The 20,243-nt window shown below is 42.8% G+C and overlaps 1 protein-coding gene and 1 long non-coding RNA gene across 13 annotated transcripts in view; one reads left to right on the top strand and one right to left on the bottom strand.

The window, feature by feature from the left end:
- LOC123784078 (uncharacterized) overlaps positions 1 to 11,868 on the bottom strand; it is a 78,444-nt gene extending 66,576 nt beyond the window's left edge. Inside the window, exon 1 of one of the 2 annotated variants that reach the window (XR_006777382.2) lies at positions 11,589 to 11,868. This is a non-coding gene — a long non-coding RNA (uncharacterized LOC123784078). The remainder of the gene's footprint in view (positions 1 to 11,588) is intronic. The other variant, XR_006777385.2, reaches the window with a different exon arrangement.
- The window catches only part of PHLDB2 (pleckstrin homology like domain family B member 2), a 209,637-nt gene that overhangs the window by 61,830 nt on the left and 127,564 nt on the right, over positions 1 to 20,243 (top strand). The gene's annotated exons all lie outside the window — the stretch shown is intronic.

The following is a 20,243-nucleotide window of genomic DNA, read 5'->3' as shown; positions in this document are numbered from 1 at the left end:
TGGAACTCTCATGACGACAAATCTAATCTATAACGACAGAAAGCAGTTCTCCGTGCCTGGGGCCAGAGGCGGTGGGAAGGGGGTTGACTAGGAAGGACACAAGGGAACTTTGGGGCCATGGAAATATTCTATATCTTGATTGCAGTGACAGTTCCGTAGATGTATGTGTTTGTCAAGAATTACCAACTTAAAATGTGTGCATTAAAAGAGCAGGCCAAAGAAATAGACTCTTAACTGTAGAGCACGAACGGATGGTCACCAGAGGGGAGGTGGTGGGGGATGGTGAGATGGGTGATGGGGATTAAGGAGGGCATTGTGATGAGGAGCACCGGGTGATGTATGGACGTGTCGAATCACTCTTGTACACCTGAAACGGTGTTAACTAACTGGTATTTAAATAAAAACTTTAAAAAAAATAGGCCAAAATGTTGATAAAGATGCAGCGATGAGGGTTTCCTGTCGTGGAACTGCCACAAATAGCATTTATAGAATCGTTCCAGTAGTCATCTTGCCGAACAGGCCTCGGTACTACTTTTACAGCTGTCTTGAGATGTAAGTCACACACCATGAAGTTCTCCTGCTGCAAACGTCTAGTGAGATGACTTTCAGTAAATAGCTGCAGTTACGCAGCCATCACCACATCCAGCTGAGAACACCCTCGTGGCCCCAGAAGGTTCCCTGGTGCCTCCTTCCCAGACAGTCCCCTACCCAACCTCTGGCAACCAGCACGCTACTCTCTGTCTGCATACTTTTGCCTTTTCTAGAAATTTCATATAAATGAAATTTTATAGAACACAGAGTATAGTCTTCTGTGACTGGCTCTTTGTCATGTTCTCTTTTTCATTTTTTCCTAAGATGATGAAATTCAAGTCCGGTTGAGTGTAGGACTTGTCTGAGACCATGTGTTAGTGGCAGATCCAGGACAAGGGCACGCATTCGCTAATCGTCAGTCCGGGACTTTTCCAGGATGGGCTGCTATCCCCGGGATGGGGATCCCGGAACAGGGGTCCCGGTCTGCTGTCACTTTCGGCTGGGTGGGCTAGGCAGGCGACCCAACTTTCGGAAATCAAGTTCTCCCTTACACAAAATGAGGATGATGATATTTAATACACAGCTCTGTTTGAGGAATAAATTAGGTGGACAAGATGCCTAAGTCAGGGCTGGACAAACATCAGGGACTTCATAAATGACAGTTATTGTTGACTGGAAAGTCACTTACAGCAGGTTCCATCTTGAGACAGAGGACACAGGGAGGGAAAGTAATGCACGTTAGTAATTGAAGAGTAGGGTTTAAACATTGACTTATTTAAATTTTGAAAGAAAAATGAATCCCACAGACCAAAGACAGTGCCAGCAAAATTGGGGATAATTTGCTAAACGCAGTTAACTGAAACACTGCTTTATTTCCTTCGTAGGAAGAACATTTTATGATTCATCTTTTTTTGCCTGATTTTATACCTAACTCGATCGTTCTTGGTCCTGGCTGCACATGAGAGTCACCTGGGGAGTACTAAAAACTACCAGTGCCTGGACCCCAGCCCAGAAATCCTGATTTCATTGCTCTGAGGCACTGTCTGGGCATTGAGGATTTTAACGGTTCCCCTGGCAATGTGAACGTATAGCCATAGTGGAAAAGCCATGGTCAAACTAAATGTGATTTGTTTCCTGGGTTTTGGGGAATGAGTTCAAGATTGTGGACCAAACTGTTCTTAGAGCGTAGTACTTCTTTTTTTTTTTTCAATTATTTTATTTTATTTTATTTATTTTTTAATAATTTTTTTATTATGTTATGTTAGTCACCATACAGTACATCCCTAGTTTTTGATGTAAAATTCCACGATTCATTACTTGCGTATAACACCCAGTGCACCATGCAGTACGTGCCCTCTTAATATCCATCACCGGCCTATCCCATTCCCCCACCCCCTCCCCTCTGAAGCTCTCAGTTTGTTTCCCAGAGTCCATAGTCTCTCATGGTTCATTCCCCCTTCTGTTTACCCCCCCTTTCTTCTTCCCTTTCTTCTCCTACCGATCTTCCTACTTCTTATGTTCCATAAATGAGTGAAACCATATGATAATTGTCTTTCTCTGCTTGACTTATTTCGCTTAGCATTATCTCCTCCAGTCCCATCCATGTTGCAGCAAATGTTGAGAAATCGTTCTTTTTGATGGCTGAGTAATATTCCATTGTCTATATGGACCACGTCTTCTTAATCCAATCATCTGTTGAAGGGCACCTCGGCTCCTTCCACAATTTAGCTATTGTGGACAATGCTGCTATGAACATTGGGGTGCATATGGCCCTTCTCTTCACCATGTCTGTATCTTTGGTGTAAATACCCAGTAGTGCAATGGCTGGGTCATAGGGTAACACAATTTTTAACTTTTTAAGGGACCTCCACACTGTTTTCCAGAGTGGCTGTACCAACTTGCATTCCCACCAACAATATAAGAGGGATCCCCTTTTAGAGAGTAGTACTTCTGACACTTGTGGACTAGGCAAACCGCAGAGCCTGCCTCCTCCCCCCAGATATTCCATCCATAGAAGATCTTGTCTCATTTTCTCAGTAGCACTGGGTGTTTGTACAATCAGACGTGAGGGCTTCGTATGAACAACATCAGCTATTTCCGCTTGGCAAGAGGAGGCCATCCTCCCCCTCTGCATCCCATGCTGCTACCCCCTCAGAACTGCGCATTTGAAGACAGGTGTGTAGGCAATAAGTGCATCTCACATGAGTAACGGTATCAAGCAGACAAAACCTGTGTGGACTATTGCTCTAATTCAGAAGCTCTTAAAGACCCAGGAGGCCTGGACCAGTCTTCTACTGTCTCTGGTCCTTACATATTTAATGTATAAAATTAATGGCGTTCATTCTATGAACTCTAAGGTATTTTCCAGTTGCTGTGATTTGATGGTTGTGATTCTCATGACTATTATAATAATGAGCACATTCTTTATTTAGGGTCCCACTTACAATTCTATTATCAACACTACACAGCTCAGCAATGAGGGTTTGGATCTCTGTTGAAGCCATTGGCTCATACACATCAATGATATATTTGATCTTTGAGCAGTGTATTTAAATTACATTTCCCCAGAAAGGCAATGGTTAGGTCTATAATTTCCAGAAGGAACTGACAGCTATAATCCAGGAGAGGCTACATTAATAAATTACTATTCTTCACAGAGAAGGTAATGACAGAACCCTGAGTGACCCGCTAATCGGTCAACTAGGGCATTGCAGAGGTGACCATCATTACCTGGCAAAATGATTAGGAGACTTTGTGTGATGTCGCAGCTTCCTGAGAAAATCACTAATAAATCCACAGAAATCAGAAGTGGCCAGAAGAAATCTCCTGGTTTGGAATTGAGGGAGACTTTGTTTAAAGAAAGGAAAACAACTCTAAATAGTAAAATAAATATTTTCCTCTGCCTTTGGTGACCTTATGCTCAACCTCCTCGCTTATGAGAATGCCATCTCCGAGCCTGTGGTTTTGTGGCATGTCAGTAATTCCTGAAAGCCTACCCGGAGCCTGGCAGTGGGCCACTTCCTACCCTCACAAACCAGATTTCCTCCTCTTTTCTCCACAGAAACCTATGTACTCACCAGCGCCCTCGTTTCTTAAGACAGATTCTCTTTCTTCAATGCCAGTTTAAGTTATGTCAGGTCTATGTCCCAGAAATAAGGATCCCCGTCCTCATTTCTAAGGCCTGGTCCGGCAGGCCTACCAGTCATAGAGAATGTCTGCTTTCCGCTGGTGCAGAGGTTGGAAGAAAAGTAATAACTTATCTGAAGTAAGAGTCACCTTAAATTAAGCTCATTGGCTTAGTAACTAGTAGAGGTTTAAGGACAATAGTCATGACATAATGCAAGAGAGTGTACAGACCCAAGAGGTTCCATACTGCCTTAAGAGTATAATAAGGTATGAGGTTTTAGTTATGCAAGACAAGTAAGTTCTAGAGACCTGTTGTACCACACTGTGCTTATAGTCAACAGTATTTTTTGCTACACTTAAAAAATTTGTTAAGAAGGCTCAAAAAAAAAAAAAAAAAGAATATACTAAGGCAGGACTCACGACGGTGTGTCTTTGCTGACCACCCCCGGGGGAGGGTCATGGTCCTTCTGCCCTACAGCTATCTGACAGAAGCTAGAAGCCAACAAGCCAAACGGAAACTTATTCAAAGAGAGGGCAAACACACCAAGCAAAGAGAGAATCGGAGACTGGAAATACGTGTCCCAGGAGGGGTCTGTCTGGGCCAGACTACCTTGTGCTCATGCGCTTCCTGAAACCGGGCCTTCCCTTCACGACTCTTTTAGTCTGCTGGCACTGCCATAACACAGCACGACAGACCGGGTGGCTTACACAACAGAAATGTATTCCTCTGGCTCTGGAGGCCGGGAAGTCTGATATCAGGGCACCATCACGGCCAGTGTCTCTTCCTGCCTGGCCGACAGCCCCCCTTCTGGCTGGGTGTTCATGTTGCCTGCCCTGGGTGTGCTGTGTGGAAGGGGTGGGGAATCCTCCTGTTCTTATAAGGCCACCAGTCCTATCAGATTAGGACTCCTCCAGTATGACCTCAGTTACCTCTAAAAGCCCCATCTCCGAATATAGTCAAATTGGAGGGTAAAGCTTCCATATACGCATTTGGCGGAGGACACAATTCACTCCATAGCAATGACCCAGCAACCCACCCAGAAAACCCCCAAATGCAGGAGTCCGTTTTAACTCTTTAAAACAACATTTTACAAAAACCTGATTTGTGACAATAGAATTCTTTGTCCAAAATAAAGTTTACTAAGACGGCCAGCATATAGTATAAAAATAAATGAGAAACTGAATAAATAACTGGAAGATGGGGTAGGAAAATGCATTCAATCTGTGTAGGAGCAGACCGCTGCTTCTGCACCAAACCGGTTCTATGAGAAAACACACAGGAGGCTTCAAGGAGCTGCCAGCCTGGACAAAAGGCTCAAGTACAGGCCCATGAAAGCCCCGGGAAAAACATCTTTGCTATCGCACGGGGGAATCTGGAAGAGCAGCTGCGCCTCGTGGTTACCATGGAACAGAGAGGAGCCTAACATGACCCTGGCTGCGTGAAGAGACTCAACCGGAGGGTGTCTCATCTTGAGTCACCAGGATATTTCCCGGGGGGATGGGAGCAACTGGTCTTGCAGGTTAAAGCCTCTGGAAAGAATGTGCACCCTGTAGCACCTTGCTGATAAAATGGAAGCGCCTGCAACACCGGACGCTTTGCCAACAGGATGTAGTCATTGCTACAGGAAAGCTCCCATTTCCTCATCAAATCATAAAGAAAATGTATTGGACTGGGGTCGGGAGTATTCTGCTCTCACCTGTACTTGGCCAACCCCTCGCCTTGTTGGAGGAGTGACCCAGTTTCCTCATCAGTAAATGAAGGGTGGGTTAGGCCAGCGAGTCTCAAAGTTTAACGTATGTAAGAATTAGCTGGGCGGCTTATTGAAAATGTAGATTTTCTAGGAATGCCTGTGTGGCTCAGTCCGTTAAGCCTCTGACTCTTGATTTGGGCTCAGACATGATCTCAGGGTCATGAGATCGATCCCCATCCCCACCCCTCCATCAGGCTCCGCCCTGAGTGTGGAGTCGGTTTGAGATTCTCTCTCCCTCTCCCTTTGCCCCTCCCCCCTCACGCTCTCTAAATAAATAAATGAGTAAATAAATGCAATCTTTCAACTGTAAGTTTTCTGACTTGTAGTTCCCCCCAGATTCTGATTCGGTTGTTCTGTGGCAAGACGCAGGAATTTTTTTCCTTTCCTGGCAGCCTGCCGATTGTGATACAGGAGATCCCTACACACTTGGACACGCATGCACATACATGCACACACACGTACGTGCACACACACACACACACACACACACACTGAGAAACACTGACAATCTTTAAAGTCCTTCTGCCTTTCAGATTCTATAATTCTGTTTCTCAGTTTCCTTCGAGTAACGTGATGTTAGGCCTACATTCTGGACCTTCAATATGCAGCAGAATTATTAAAAACAAGTATCTTTTGCTCCCGCTAACTAAGCCCATTGGACCATGCCATTGGGGTCAAGTCCGGAAGAGAGAGAAAATAAGATGTCCGCTGGTGTTTATTTTTGCAACCTTCATCCTAAGTAGCCAGTGATGTTCCGCTTTCAGTTTTCATGTTCAGAACAATGCCCCAAGGTGAGAGACTTGGACTTCTCCTTTAGCACCACTCTTCCTTCTCCCCTCCTACCGACAGTGTCCCTGTGAAGTCTCAGAACCTGAATTCCAGTACTCAAATAAGAAACCGAAGCCTTCCTGCTGTCTTTTTGTCCAAGTCCATTTCCAAGGTTACTAATGTGTTTAAGGCCAGACAGATTTATTGTAAACACTATATTCTCTTCAAGGATATTCCCAGTCATTTAGAATCTCATCTGCACATCCTGGGCCTCTTTCTGTGATCACTCTTTGTTTTCAGTTGGTATGAATGGAACTTGAAATGGTTTCCTTGTGGGGAGGGATACTACACATGGATTGTGTCTTTATGAAAAATTACAGTGAACACAAAAGCCAATACTTGGTAAGAACAGTGCTCTGGAAGGGAAGGGGGAGGATAGCATAAACACATGGTTCTGAGTGGTCTAATGAAACACAGATTTATTCAGTGATCCAGTGGAAGGACGAGGGAACTAATTTTTTCATAATCCAAGGTTTAATAACATAGCTGCTTGCAGTGTCCACAATAGCCAAACAATGGACACATGTCCATCGACAGATGAATGGATAAAGAAGATGTGGTATGTATATAAAATGGAATATTACTGAGCCATCCAAAAAAATGAAATCTTGCCATTTGCAATAACATGGATGGAACTAGAGGGTATTATGCTAAGCGAAATAAGTCAATCTGAGAAAGACAATTATCATATGATCTCACTCATATGTGGAATTTAAGAAACAAAACAGAGGAGCATAGGGGAAGGGAGGGAAAATTAAAACAAGATGAAATCAGAGAAGGAGACAAACCATAAGAGACTGTTAGCCACAGAAAACACACTGCAGGTTGCTGGAAGGGAGGTGGGTGGGGGGATGGGGTAACTGGGTGATGGGCATTAAGGAGGGCACGTGATGTAATGAGCACTGGCTGTTAAATAAGACTGATGAATCACTGACCTCTACCTTTGAAACTAATAATATACTATATGTTAATTCATTGAATTTAAATTTTAAAAAAATATTGGGGAAAAAAAAATAATGTAGCTGCCGAACGTTGGAAAGGACCAATGAAGAAGGGAGGAATAATGACATCATTAGGACATTCTCAGTTGGCTTCTTTGACTCTCTGAGGCCATCTCCAAGCTTACAATATGAGTTCACTTAGTGTGGGTCATCCTGGGACAGTTACTTCCTGCCTGGTTTCACCTGCACTGTTTCAAGCAACTTCACAGAGATAAGCCCCTGGGGGAAGGATTCAGATTGGGGCTCCATCAAATACCACTTGCCTTTGACTTTCTGGAGAGAAAGTCAAAGAATATAGCTCAGAGTCAGAGAAATTAATTTTTTAATATTTTCTGTTTATTTTTAAATCTTGTTCCAAAAGGTTAGAAAGAGGGAGAACAGCGAGCAGGCTTCACAGCCATAGTCCAGGATGAAGTATTGCGACACTAAAAAGATGATTTTGCCAGGAAGATATCAGAAAGACTGACAGGATGCTTCTCCAATAGCCTTATCACATTGCTCGTGCTGCTTATATATGTAACTATCACTCTTCAGACTGAGAACTTCTCGAAAGGAGACACCATGTCTTCAATCTCCTTTAACCTAGCAGAGTGCTTTAACATATAACAGTGTATTCTAGCAGATTTGAGGGAAAGAACTCCTGCGGAATGGAAACTTCCATTCAAGTATTTAAAAAGTGTACAATACTTTCTTTGGTGTTTGGGCAGCTCAGAAATTTGTGGAAAGAAGAAAAGGAAGTGGCATTTTCAATATGTTTGGGTTTCCTCTCCTTTTGGTCTTTAGTTAATCTTTAACCAGTGTAAAATAAGTAAGTGAGAGGGAAAAAATTAATGATGTAAGGTTCAAGCCAACCTATCAGGCTTTGTGTTTTTATGACGTTTTGCCTTCTACCAGAATGTAAATATTTTGATTGAAAGTCTGAAACATTGAATGGTATACAAAATTGGAAATTATACAAAGATGTGGAAAGAACAACTTAAGGAAAGGAAGGTGGAAAAGGGCCAGAAATTGCTAATAACTATAAAGCAATTGGAAAAACTATAAAGCATATTTGAGGCCCCAACCTGGTTTAGACTTTCTTTTCTTTGCCGTCAGCTTTTGAGCCGAATAAAGAAGTAATGTATTCTGAAGCCCAAGATTCATTACGTGAGTGTGATATTTAAGCTACTTAATTAGGGTGAATATATAATTTATCATCCAAACTGGGACACAGCTGCAAGTAAAAGGGGGTACTAAACCAGGTCTCTCTCTGGCAATCAAACACACATGCCTGTTCTACTCTCCATCTGCTGAAGGGCTGCTTTTTGTTCTGCGTATTTTGTTCAAAATGTTCCATATTTTAAACAGAAACAGACTCATAAATACAGAGAACAAACTGGTGGTTGCCAGAGGGCAGAGGGTAGGGGGATGGGCAAAATAGGTGAAGGGGATTGAGAGGTACCAAATTCCAGTTATAAAATAAATAAGTCACAGAGATGAAAAGCACATCATAGGAAATCTAGAGAAGAGTATGGTGATGATGTTGTATGGTGACAGATGGTGACTGCACTTACCACGGTGACCATAACGTAATGTAGAATTGTCACGTCACTGTGTTGTGCACCTGAAACTAATGTAACACTCTGTGTCGACTCTCCTTCTATAGTTGACATTCATAACATTGCTTTGCTTTCCCTGTACTTATTTTTAGATGATCTATTTATAAAACTATAAAACATTTTTCTAAATGTTCCGTATTTTTCTCAAAGGGAGATCTTTTTTTTTTTTTTAAGATTTTATTTATTTATTTATTTGACAGAGAGAGACAGCCAGTGAGAGAGAGAACACAAGCAGGGGGAGTGGGAGAGGAAGAAGCAGGCTTCTAGCAGAGGAGCCTGATGTGGGGCTCGATCCCAGAACGCCGGGATCACGCCCTGAGCCGAAGGCAGACACTTAATGACTGCGCCACCCAGGCGCCCCTCAAAGGGAGATCTTAATTAGACTCCCACTTTGTGGCAGCCTGAAGTAAACATAAGTTTACTTCAAACACATCCAATTGCAGCTCAGCTGTGAGGCCATGGCCCAGACCAGTGTTTCCCAAAAGGTGGAATACACGACCAAGTGAGAATCTGGTTTGGGGTCTCAAAGGACAAAGAACGCTGCACAAAATAACATCTCATCACAGCAAGAGGAAGGTTGGATTTACATGCTAAATTATCTCTCTCGCTTCTCTAACAGCTAAAATCTCCCCTCGTGACGCGTAACAGAACTGTAGCTCACAGTTTTTAACATAGCTGACGTTAATATCATTGCCTTGCTTTCACTGTATTTATTTTTAGATGATCTATTTATTGCAAATGATACTAGTTTTTCATTATAATAATGCCATTTTCTTTAAAAATAAAGAACCACTAGCCAAGATGATGAAAGAATTAGGAGTTCTGACCCAACACATGTTCATTTCTGATCCACAGCCTCGAGTGAGGCAAGGGTGGTTGACACAAGACCTCTCCCATACCTAGGTTTTCTCTAAAAGCCAAAACATATTAGGAAAAGATAGTTTCATGATCTCTAAATGAAATGGAAAGAGCCTGAGAACTTGCTAAAATAAGGAAGGTCTGAATATACCAAGATCAGGAGATAAGATGAAAACTTGGTGAACAGTAAGCAGAGGTTGAAAACCAAGGGGGAGGCTGACCGCTTCTACGTATGGGACCATACATGAAGCAGAAGGGGAAGAAAAGAACATAAACAGACATGCTCCAAAGTCTATGATCAATCACGAATTCTGTGACAGAAGGAAGGGTTTAAGGGTGAGAATGGATGGTCCAGGAAATGAAACCTGTCATGGGACACATACCTGCTGTGAAATCCCATTCAATAAGGTTGCCTGGGGCAAAATGGGATAAGAGTCTTTGCCACTTAACCTTCACACCCAACTCACAATAGAACCACCTAGTATTCCAGTCCTAGTCGTATTTTAGAGAAAGAGTCATGTATAAGCAAAGCTTCCTATGGAATCTTTCAACATTTAAATGTGCCGAGAGGCGTATGAGCTGGAACGGGCTCTTGGAACTTCTCAGCATATTGGCGGTGCTAGAAAACATCACGGCGGCTAAAATTGCATATTATGCATTCCCTCAGACGCCTTACCCATGCCTGCTGTCTGCAAGGAACATTCTCCTCCTACACCTTCCCCTAGTCTGGGTAACTTTTACTACTCATAGTTCAGATCCCAGCTTAACCTCCCTTCTGTCTCCACCTGTGCCCTTGGTGTCTGTTCTCAGAGCCTACTCTTTCACAGCTCCTACAATGCCACTGTTATTACTTATTTAATACTCCCTGTTAGGCTTTAAACTCCCAAAGGGCAGGAATCGGCTTCGATGTGATACCCCCACGATCTGACCTAGTCTGGCACATAGATAAATGGAAATGTGAGTGAGTGAATGACAAAAGCACATGGACCTGGCCTTTGGACAGGCCAGGAGCAGAGGCCAGAACTGGCCAGAAGAGCAAGAAGGCCAAAGCATCTGCCACTCAGACCAGAACAGCACACCAGAGTGCTCAGAGAAGGGGGGGGGGCTCTTCCTATGGGTCAGGCGTGGTGGTAACTGGCTTCGGACGTGGGCGAGACCGGCCCAGAGTTTGGACACACTACTGCTGAACGGGACATTACAGCACTGGGATGTCTGCTCATTTGGTTTATAAGAGTTATCTCCTCAATCTATACCCTTTTACATCCCCTCCAGGGTGATTGAGCAGCCACCCCCTGGAGGGCATTGTTGAACTACCCCCCCTTAGTTCAGATAACTGAGATGGGGGGAAGCGGAGCTGAGCCTGCTCTCCCTGCCCAGTGATGCTTCTTCTATTAAAACTAGAACTAGTTACTCAAACAGCTACTTAAATACAAATTAATCACTAGGAAAACATTCTCTAAAAGAATCATAAAGAGAGGCAGGTAGGTAACTTTGGCCAAGTTACTTAACCTCTCTGAATCTCAGGAAGCACAAATGCTTCGGCATAATGTGGTAACCCTCTCACTAAACAACGTTTTTATTCCAACATCAACCTGTGTTTTCCGTTAGAGCTCAGTAGAATACCAACTATTACTTTGTCCTGAACATTTTGAGTTCGAGAAGCCTTACAGGTTGGTTTACATCAGTACGCAAGCCCGTGGAGACTGTTCTTTGGGGCCTTACTTCTCACTCCAGCAGGAGAAAGCTTTGGGAGCCCACTCATTTGTGTGGGATTCTGCCTCGAGTTGCTGTTTCTTCCCTTGAGGCATCCGCTTGCCATACACTCAGGGCACCTGCTCCATCCCCACCATTTGACTCCCTTCTGCCACCAACTCCCAAATTGGAACCTTCTTTACCCTTCTCCTGGGTTGTCGTCCTTTACCTCCCACATCGGAATCTTCGCTGTCTCACTCCAGACCTTCCCAAGCCGACTCTGTGGGGGTGAGGTTGGGAATTCACACTGCAACAAGCTCCTCAGAGGATTCTTAGTACGTAAAACTCAAGAATCCTGGCCTTCAACCAGGAGCAGCATTTACGTGGGCAGAACAGAGGGCCTGGGGCTCTTAGAGCAGGCCTCTGCTTCACCGCCTTTCAAGGCCCATTAGAGGCAGGTTCCTCTTTTCCCATTGCCTGAAAAATGCCCCAACTGGCTTATCTGTAAACCTGTTTGCCCTTTGAAAAACTTAATGCAAGAATTGGTACCTTGCCAAGTCTCGCGGCAGTCATTTGTGATGAGTTTATAGCCTAAATCACTGAGTTTCCTAGTTAGTAAGTAAGAGGCTCACATTAATGATTCCCAACAAGTAAAGGACTTGGTTTTGACAGGGGCAGAGAGGACTTTGAAGGGGACACTCACGTGGTGTGAGACAACCATCAGTCACAGAGTGAGGTCCTTTCCAATTCTCTTTCTCTCTTTCTGATTCCATCAAGGGTAAGTCTCAGGGGCGCTGTGCTTTCCACCACCTCACGGACACTCCCCAACCTACCTTTTGTAATAAAGAGAGTAGGTTTCAGGCCACAGCTTTCTTAAGGAGCAATATTTAACTAGAATGCAGTAAGTCATAGAATTTTCTGTGTATTTCTTTTTATGGCTTCCTTCTATTCATTTTATAGTAGTGATATAAAATTTGCTTTTGTGAATTTAAATATTAAACATGAGTTGATTCAAGGAAAGAAATAATGGTCCTGTTAATATATAGTATGGCAAAAATCATGAAAAGTGCAAACAAAGGACTAAAAGTTTTGGAAAAGAACTTTAAGCAGGTGAGAGTCATTCTCAGAATAAGATTAGGAAACAGATTTTCCCCATATTTTGGAACCATGATGTTAAATACTCTACAGTTATGTCTCGTGTTATTTTATGCAAAAGAGGAGCAATTCATTTAACATTCCTTGCATACAAAATCAGATAGAACAATTATCTTATAGGTATAAGGGGCAGGGGTGTGGGAGACAAAAACACCTTTTCTTCCTGGGACCATATGCAAAGTGGCAAAGCCCAAGAGTTGTTTATTGGTTGAGGGTTTTACCACTTATACTGGGACTACCAGTATAAACCACATACTACACCTGTATGTAATAGATAGGTACAAATATGCATAGACACGTTTTCATATTTAAGTATATGTCTATTTATAAACTAAGCACAATGCCCAACACATAGAAAGTGCTGAATACAGGCTTATTGTTCCATTATTATTTAAAATTGGCATCACTTCAGCTCTTCCTCAGTTTTTAGTCATAGAAGTAAATCACTAGAAAAGTCACTTTCTGAGGAGGCCACATTTGCACCCTTACAATTCCACCTCTTAATTCTTTACTCTTCAAATCAGGTTAAAGAGCAATTTGGATCTCTTGACCACAATTCTTTCCCCAGATCTTCTGGCCTTAATGCAAGGCCTTTCCAAGCTTTTGTACCTTTCCAAGCTTTTATCTCATAGGCACTTATATTTAGGATCACGGTAGCCCAAGACGTAGAAATAAGCTCAGAGGGGCGCCTGGGTGGCACAGCGGTTAAGCGTCTGCCTTCGGCTCAGGGCGTGATCCCGGCGTTCTGGGATCGAGCCCCACATCAGGCTCCTCCGCTAGGAGCCTGCTTCTTCCTCTCCCACTCCCCCTGCTTGTGTTCCCTCTCTCGCTGGCTGTCTCTATCTCTGTCAAATAAATAAAATCTTAAAAAAAAAAAAAAAGAAGCTCAGAATATTGCTGGGGACCTTGGCTTCTCAGATTTCTAGACACACTAATAATAACTGAGTTGTAAGAATGGATTCAGAATGAGTAGAAAGGATAGTGAATTTTGTACACTTTACTAGTAGTGCGTCTCTTGCGGGAAGAAGATAGACTGGTGAGAGATTATTTAAGTTAATAAGTACAGGATAAGCTAAATGCTGTAGGCCATTAGGCCTTTATTTCCTCTTCAATGCACAATGGCATCTTATTTTTATCAGTAATGTTTTTCTCATTTTTTTATATAGTACTGTGTATTTCCAAGATTGAGCTCTTGCACGAAAGCCTTTGGTAAAATGTTGTGGTTTCTGTTAAATATAAGCTGAGTCAGAAATGCGTTTTGGGAAGCCAGTCTTGCTTGAAAAGAAATAACAAATTAACTGCATGCGTGTTTGTGTTTTTATTCAGTAAAGTATCAGAGAGAAATTTAGTGGTCTTGCACATGGAGCTAGGCTGGCCTTGGAGACCCAGATCCTCTGGGAGGCTCTCTGTTGAATAAATGATGCAGTCTACTTCCTGAAGTTGGTTCAAGTGCAGGCACACCGTGGAGATACTGTTCCAGGCCACCGCAGTAAAGCAGATATTGCATCAAAGCCAGTCGAATGCATTTTTTAGTTCCCCAGTACATATAAAAGTTATGTTCACACTACACTCTTGTCTGTTAAGTGTGCAATAGCATTATGTGTAAAAAAAAAAAAAAAAGGACAAACTTTAATTTAAAAATATTGTATTGCTAAAAAATGCTACCCATCCACTGAGCTTTCAGTGAGCTGTAATCGCCGATCACAGATCACCGTAACAAATACCGTAATAGTGAAAAAGTCTCAACTATTGTGAGAAGTACCAAAATGTGACACAGAGACACAAAGTGAGCAAATGCTGGGGGGAAAATGGCACCAATAGACTTGCTTGATACAGGGTCACCACAAACCTTCAATCTGTATAAAATGTAATATCTACAAAGCACAACAAAGCAAAGCACGATCAAATGCGGTATGCCTGTACATTCATGAAATACCATTACATAGATTTTTGTTGTGTTTGTTGTTGCTTAATTTACCATCTCCCCTAACATGGGCTAGTAGTACTGAGTCCAATCTCTCCCACTGAGATTTACTGGCAAGTCGCCTACTTACCCCCATTATCCAAGAACTCTGGGAAGTGACTTTACCCCAAGTGGACTAGTCCTGCTTCCACACTCTAAGAGTCTGATTGGACCACGGTTGCCATGTTTTCACAATATCAGACGCTGTCACTGTTGAAGATGGATCTTACAAGATTAAACTTCTCTTCGCAGTAATGCACTTTCTTGCCGGAGTCTTGCTAGTGCTACGGTGGGACCCAGTCATGAGACTCCAAAGTATAGCTCTCTTATATCATTCTTCACAGTCAGTGGAGACCAGTCCAGACTGGCTGAATCCTGAGGAAATTCTGGCATTTGCTACATGCTATGCCACAATCATTCCTGTCATCTTGGATTCTGGTTATCATACTAGCTCCTTCCTTTCTGCAAAGTTAGTTTTATTTCACAGATCTTGGTGCTTTTCCCTTTCAATGTCTCTCCCCAATGTCCGTGTCCATCCTAGTTCACAATGATAAATCTTCTTAACTTCAGAGATACAGAATTCTAACAAATGTTTCTATGTGAGAATCTGTAAAAAAAAAAAAAAAAAGACAAAAACAAAACCAAAACAGGGTAGATAACCCATCTGAATTCAAGGTCACTTAATCTTGTTCATGTCTAATCACCTGATGTGGAAGGCCTGTTTACATCTTTAATGCAAGACATAACCTGAGATATCCTAGTACACTGACTGCTTTCCACCTCGGGACACTGAATACAGGAGAGCTTCATTTCAAAATCTAGTTTGTTTGTTTGTTTCTTTTCTAGAAAATTTATATAATAGGAAATTTTGAGAAGCTGCCTAGAATGTCCAAAAAACCAAAGTGGGTGTCCTAGAAATATAATTAGTACATTCTCTACAGATATTCTATACTTCCTTTCAGGAAACAAACCCCTTATTTTCTCAACCCTGGTGTTGTTTATCCTTTAGACGATATCCCCATATCATATCATATCATATCATATCATATCATGGCCCACTCTGGTTTTCTTTTATATGTGTACCCCAAAGATAAACAAACCTCAATGGGGTCTGTGAATTTAAATCTCAAGATACTTCCATGTTTATCAAATAAATTATTGGGCTGGAAACCAGGCAAGGTTGATGAGAGCTGTCAGACCTCATTTACAAACCACATCTGGCATAGTATGAAATGTCTCTCAGGCTTTAGTGGTCATACGCTTTGAAGAAAAGCAGCGTCCAATAGAAGTTTCAACCAAAGGAAACTTGGACTTAGGTCAAACCATCCTTGCCCTAGCGGCTTGAGGTTGTTCCTCTTTGTTTTTCTTGAGCTCTCTAGAGATAGTCTGACCACATTCTTCTACCTCTAACTACTATGTGTAGAATCCGAGTTGGCAGGGGACTTGGTGGTCAGCTAGTTGGAATCTTATTTGAGTCACAAATTCCTTCACTGCTGTAATGATTGACATAGATGGCTGAGAGTACACATGAATACTGCATGTCTAAATATTTAAAAGTTAAAAACAAAGCTAAAAATTGTTAAATAAATATGTTTTATTTTCCAATCTTAATAAAAAATACTTTCATAGCTACCTGGAAAACAAGGTGCAAAATTAGGATTCTAGACACCTTAGAATTCCACTCTAAAACATAGTGATGCAGGGAAAGCTAACCCTGGCCTGGTCTGAGACCTTTCTCTTTTCAATCCCAGATCCATTAACCCTGTTTTGTTTCACACTAGCCCACACCTATGAATTCAACCCACGTTACCCATAGCATTTGCCCCACAGCCACCTCTCAGACTTGTATAATATGTATCTTTGAGAGGTAGACCTATACAGGCTATTAACAGAGACCTTGGATATGGAATTCCCAGATCTGGAGTACCCACCTTGTGTTCAAGAAGGGAAGAAAAGAAGAAGAACTCCAGATGGCAGGGCCAGAGGAGCACGGCCAGAATGGGGCTCTCTAAGTAGGGGACCCATTGCAGAGTCTCTTTGCTCAAGTACAAGGATGGTACTGCAGTTTACTAACACCGAGAGTTGTCAGGATAGTAACTCACTTTTGAATTAAGATAGCAGCATAACACTAGAACAGACTCCAGAGTCGGCACAATTCTGCCTTCAAACCTCAGTAGCCAAAATGTGCTAGTGGTAAGAATGCAACTCCAGAACCACAGTTAGTTCTAAGAAAGGATCTGAAGTCCCCCCCCTCCGGAGACCTCCAGGGAAGTCTCCTTTTAGGTCTTATATGCGTCCTATACTAGGATTCCCAAAGATTCTGCGTTTCTAGTGTGACTCTGAGATGAATCAGGTCTGCCTTCAGAAACTCTCCCAAGATAAGACCCAAAGAAACAGATGTCCTACCAGCCTGATGGATCGCACATACCTCTTCTGGGCCAGACAAGACTCAGTTCTTCTAAGACCCAAGGCACTGGGTGAGAAAGCCCAAAAGACTGGCACTCCCATGGTTCTCAGCGGTGAAGGTAGGAAGGCCCTGTGCCAGTGTGATGGATGTCCCTTTCATCAGCTAAAGGGGCAGAGTGCCACAAGGGAGCAGCCACTGGCCTCAAGAGAGCAGTGGCCAGGCCTCCAGCTCAGGGCTGGCTGGTGGGCCCTCGAGGAGGGCTTGGCTTAAGTATATATGATTGATTTTATCATAAAATAAGTGACTATATAGGATTTATTTTGAGGAATTGTCTTGTGATTATAGAGGCTGGCAAGTTCAAAATCTGCAGGGTGAGCTTGCAGGCTGGACGCTGATGTTGCAGCCCCAGTTGGAAGGCAATCTGCCGACAGAATTCCCCCTTTTTGGGGGGTGAGGGTGGGGGGATGTGTCCTTTTTCTCTCTTATGGCCTCCAACTGATTGGACAAGGCCCACCCACCTCATGGAGTGTCAGCTGCTTTACTCAAAGTCTATCCATTTAAATGTTAATCTCATCTAAAAAAAACACTCTCACATCAACATCCAGACCTGTGTTTGACCAAATATCTGAATTGCATGGCCGAGCCAAGTTGACACGAGATTAACCATCACAGGCTCCATGACCATGAATCTGTTCTTAGGTACAGCAGCAGTCATGATACTGAAAATAAGACCTTGTTTGCCAAATGCTATTACAGTCTTTAAAGTTGTATTTAAACATATCATCCACTGATCGACGTAGGAAAATATCAATAAGCTAGGGGAGGCCCGGGAGGCTGTCTGATGGTCAGAAACTGTAGGTTTCATTTCCATCCCAGACTGCTGGCAGGCGAAAATGTCAATGCTGAAAAGACATATAACTTCCATGGGGTAACAGCTTTCCTGGGCATGATCACATTCCATAGAAAGAGTTTTGAGTCTCGGTTGTCAGGAAATCCTGTGTTTGGCAAATAGGAGTGATATGTCAAACCCCATAAATAAAATCAGGCCAGGTCACTTACGACTAGTCTGATTACCTTTCCAGGCCATTTTCTGAAACCAGAATCTTAGGTTGTAAAGTTAGGTATTAGTGTCTCATGGTATTTTTCTCTATTTCTTTTGTACTTTGTATCCAGGCAAGTGGACGGGGGAGGAATCGCTCCCATTTTATATACAAATGGTTTAAATGGTTTAAATTTAAAGTTTTTAAATACAAAACTTCTTTACGTAAGGAAAATGAAAGAGATACTTGTTTTCTATAGAATTAATCTGAATCACTAAACATTCTAAGAATCCAAGTAAAATTTACTGTACTTTATTGACACTCAAATTAGAAGTCATAGGGGCTTTGTCATCTGTTCAATATAAACTAACCAAACAGAAAAAGACATAACAAATTTGCAGGATGCAAAGTAGTAATATTAAATATGAAAGTAATAGTAGTATGGATTGAACAGCAATTATATATGCCAAACACTGCCAGGCACATTACGCATACATTATTTCTAGTTCTGAAAACAAGATAGCAAGTGTCATTTCTCCCAATTTAAAGGTAAGATTAAGACTCAGAAAGCTGCCTAAGGTCCACTGAAAACAACTTGCTTTGCTAGGATTCAGGCAGCTGTTTTCTTTGTGGAAAACGAAAGGCATGTGTAGGAGAGACGCCTCTCCGACTCCTCTCAACTCCAGGAGTGTCCACAGAACTCTCCAACTTTCGGTGGACATATAAAGTAGCCCCAACTCCCAGAACTGAAAATCCCTCTGGGTGGTCTCTTTCTGGAATTTTCTCACTCCCTCTTAAAGAAGGGCAGTTTATTCCACCGCAGTGAAAATTTCAGTGAAAAGGACCCAAAAGTCAAGGCACAGAACCTTCTCCTGTCAACTCTAGGCAAGAGTGACAAGTTGAAGAAGAGAAAGCCTGAGGAATTACGTTGAAGATTCGAGCTCTTCTCTCACTCCTCTCTCCTCTCCTTGGCCCAAATTGGTGACAGGGACCAGAACCAAATGTCACCAAAACTCTTCTTCCCTCATTTATTCTTTCCTTTCTTTACTGACCACATAGTACATACCAGACATAGCAGTTCAAATAAGGAGATGAAAGGCACAGTCCCTGCCCTTGAGGAATTCACTCTCTAGCCCTGGAGGAAAACAAATACACACATAATTATAATATATCTGGTTAAGTAAAGTAACAGATTAGGCAATGGATAGTCTGGGAGGAAAGAAAGGCTCTAAGGCCCCAAGCATTTGCTTTCCTGCAGGAGCCTCAGAGCTGATGACCGGGACAGGTGGCTGAAGAAGCAGCTGCGTGCTGTTAGGGGCACATGGGATCACCCGGGATGCTGGGGTGCTCGAGCAGCACGATTTCCAGGGTCACCTGCAGCCAGGTGGCCTCAGGAGCCAGGAAGTAGATGAAGTGTCCGGATCACCCCAGAGCAGAATTCTTGATTCAAATAGAGCTGCAGGGGCGCCTGGGTGGCACAGCGGTTAAGCGTCTACCTTCAGCTCAGGGCGTGATCCCGGCGTTTTGGGATCGAGCCCCACATCAGGCTCCTCTGTTATGAGCCTGCTTCTACCTCTCCCACTCCCCCTACTTGTGTTCCCTCTCTCGCTGGCTGTCTCTATCTCTGTCAAATAAATAAATAAAATCCTTAAAAACAAACAAACAAACAAACATATAGAGCTGCAATTCAAGCAGCTGCCATGGATGAGAGCTGAGACAGGGAATACACGTTCTGCAATGTGTATCCCATTTGTACCTTGGGCCACTGCGGCTGAGAAAATGCTTGCTATTGCGTTTTCAGAGACTTCCCAATAATATGTCATTTGAATCAACTCAACTCAGAAATTTCAAATACAGCCTCGTCAAATCACAACGGTTACAGAGAAGCTGGTTATTATTGAAGGAGTAGTGGGATCATGCGTCTGTGGATAATAAGAAGCCAAGGCAAATAATCGTGGATCTCATGGGTCCTCTGTCAAGTAGCCACTCGCCCTGCCATCTACAACTGTGGAGTAGAGCCTGCGCAAAGTTCTTTGACTAGCCCTTAGGCACGCACGGACACGAGTCCACCAGGCTTTCATAAACCCAGCAAAGGCCTGTTTCTTTACACCTGCATGGAGACAGATGCATTCACAGCAAATTTAAATCAGAGACAAATTTAAAATCACCATCACCATGTATTAACATCTTCTGGATCTTTAGAATGACGTTGTCATTACGAAATGGAGAATATATGCTGTATTCACTTTTCATTAAGGGATGTAGAGAAAATGTGTCTTCTTGGTTTCTCTGT

Source organism: Ursus americanus, chromosome 4 (assembly GCF_024610735.1).
Source record: "Ursus americanus isolate L20-20 chromosome 4, mUrsAme1.1.p, whole genome shotgun sequence".
NCBI lineage: Eukaryota > Metazoa > Chordata > Mammalia > Carnivora > Ursidae > Ursus > Ursus americanus.
The sequence above is the reverse complement of the archived record's forward strand: the minus strand, read 5'-3'. Positions and strand labels throughout refer to the sequence as shown.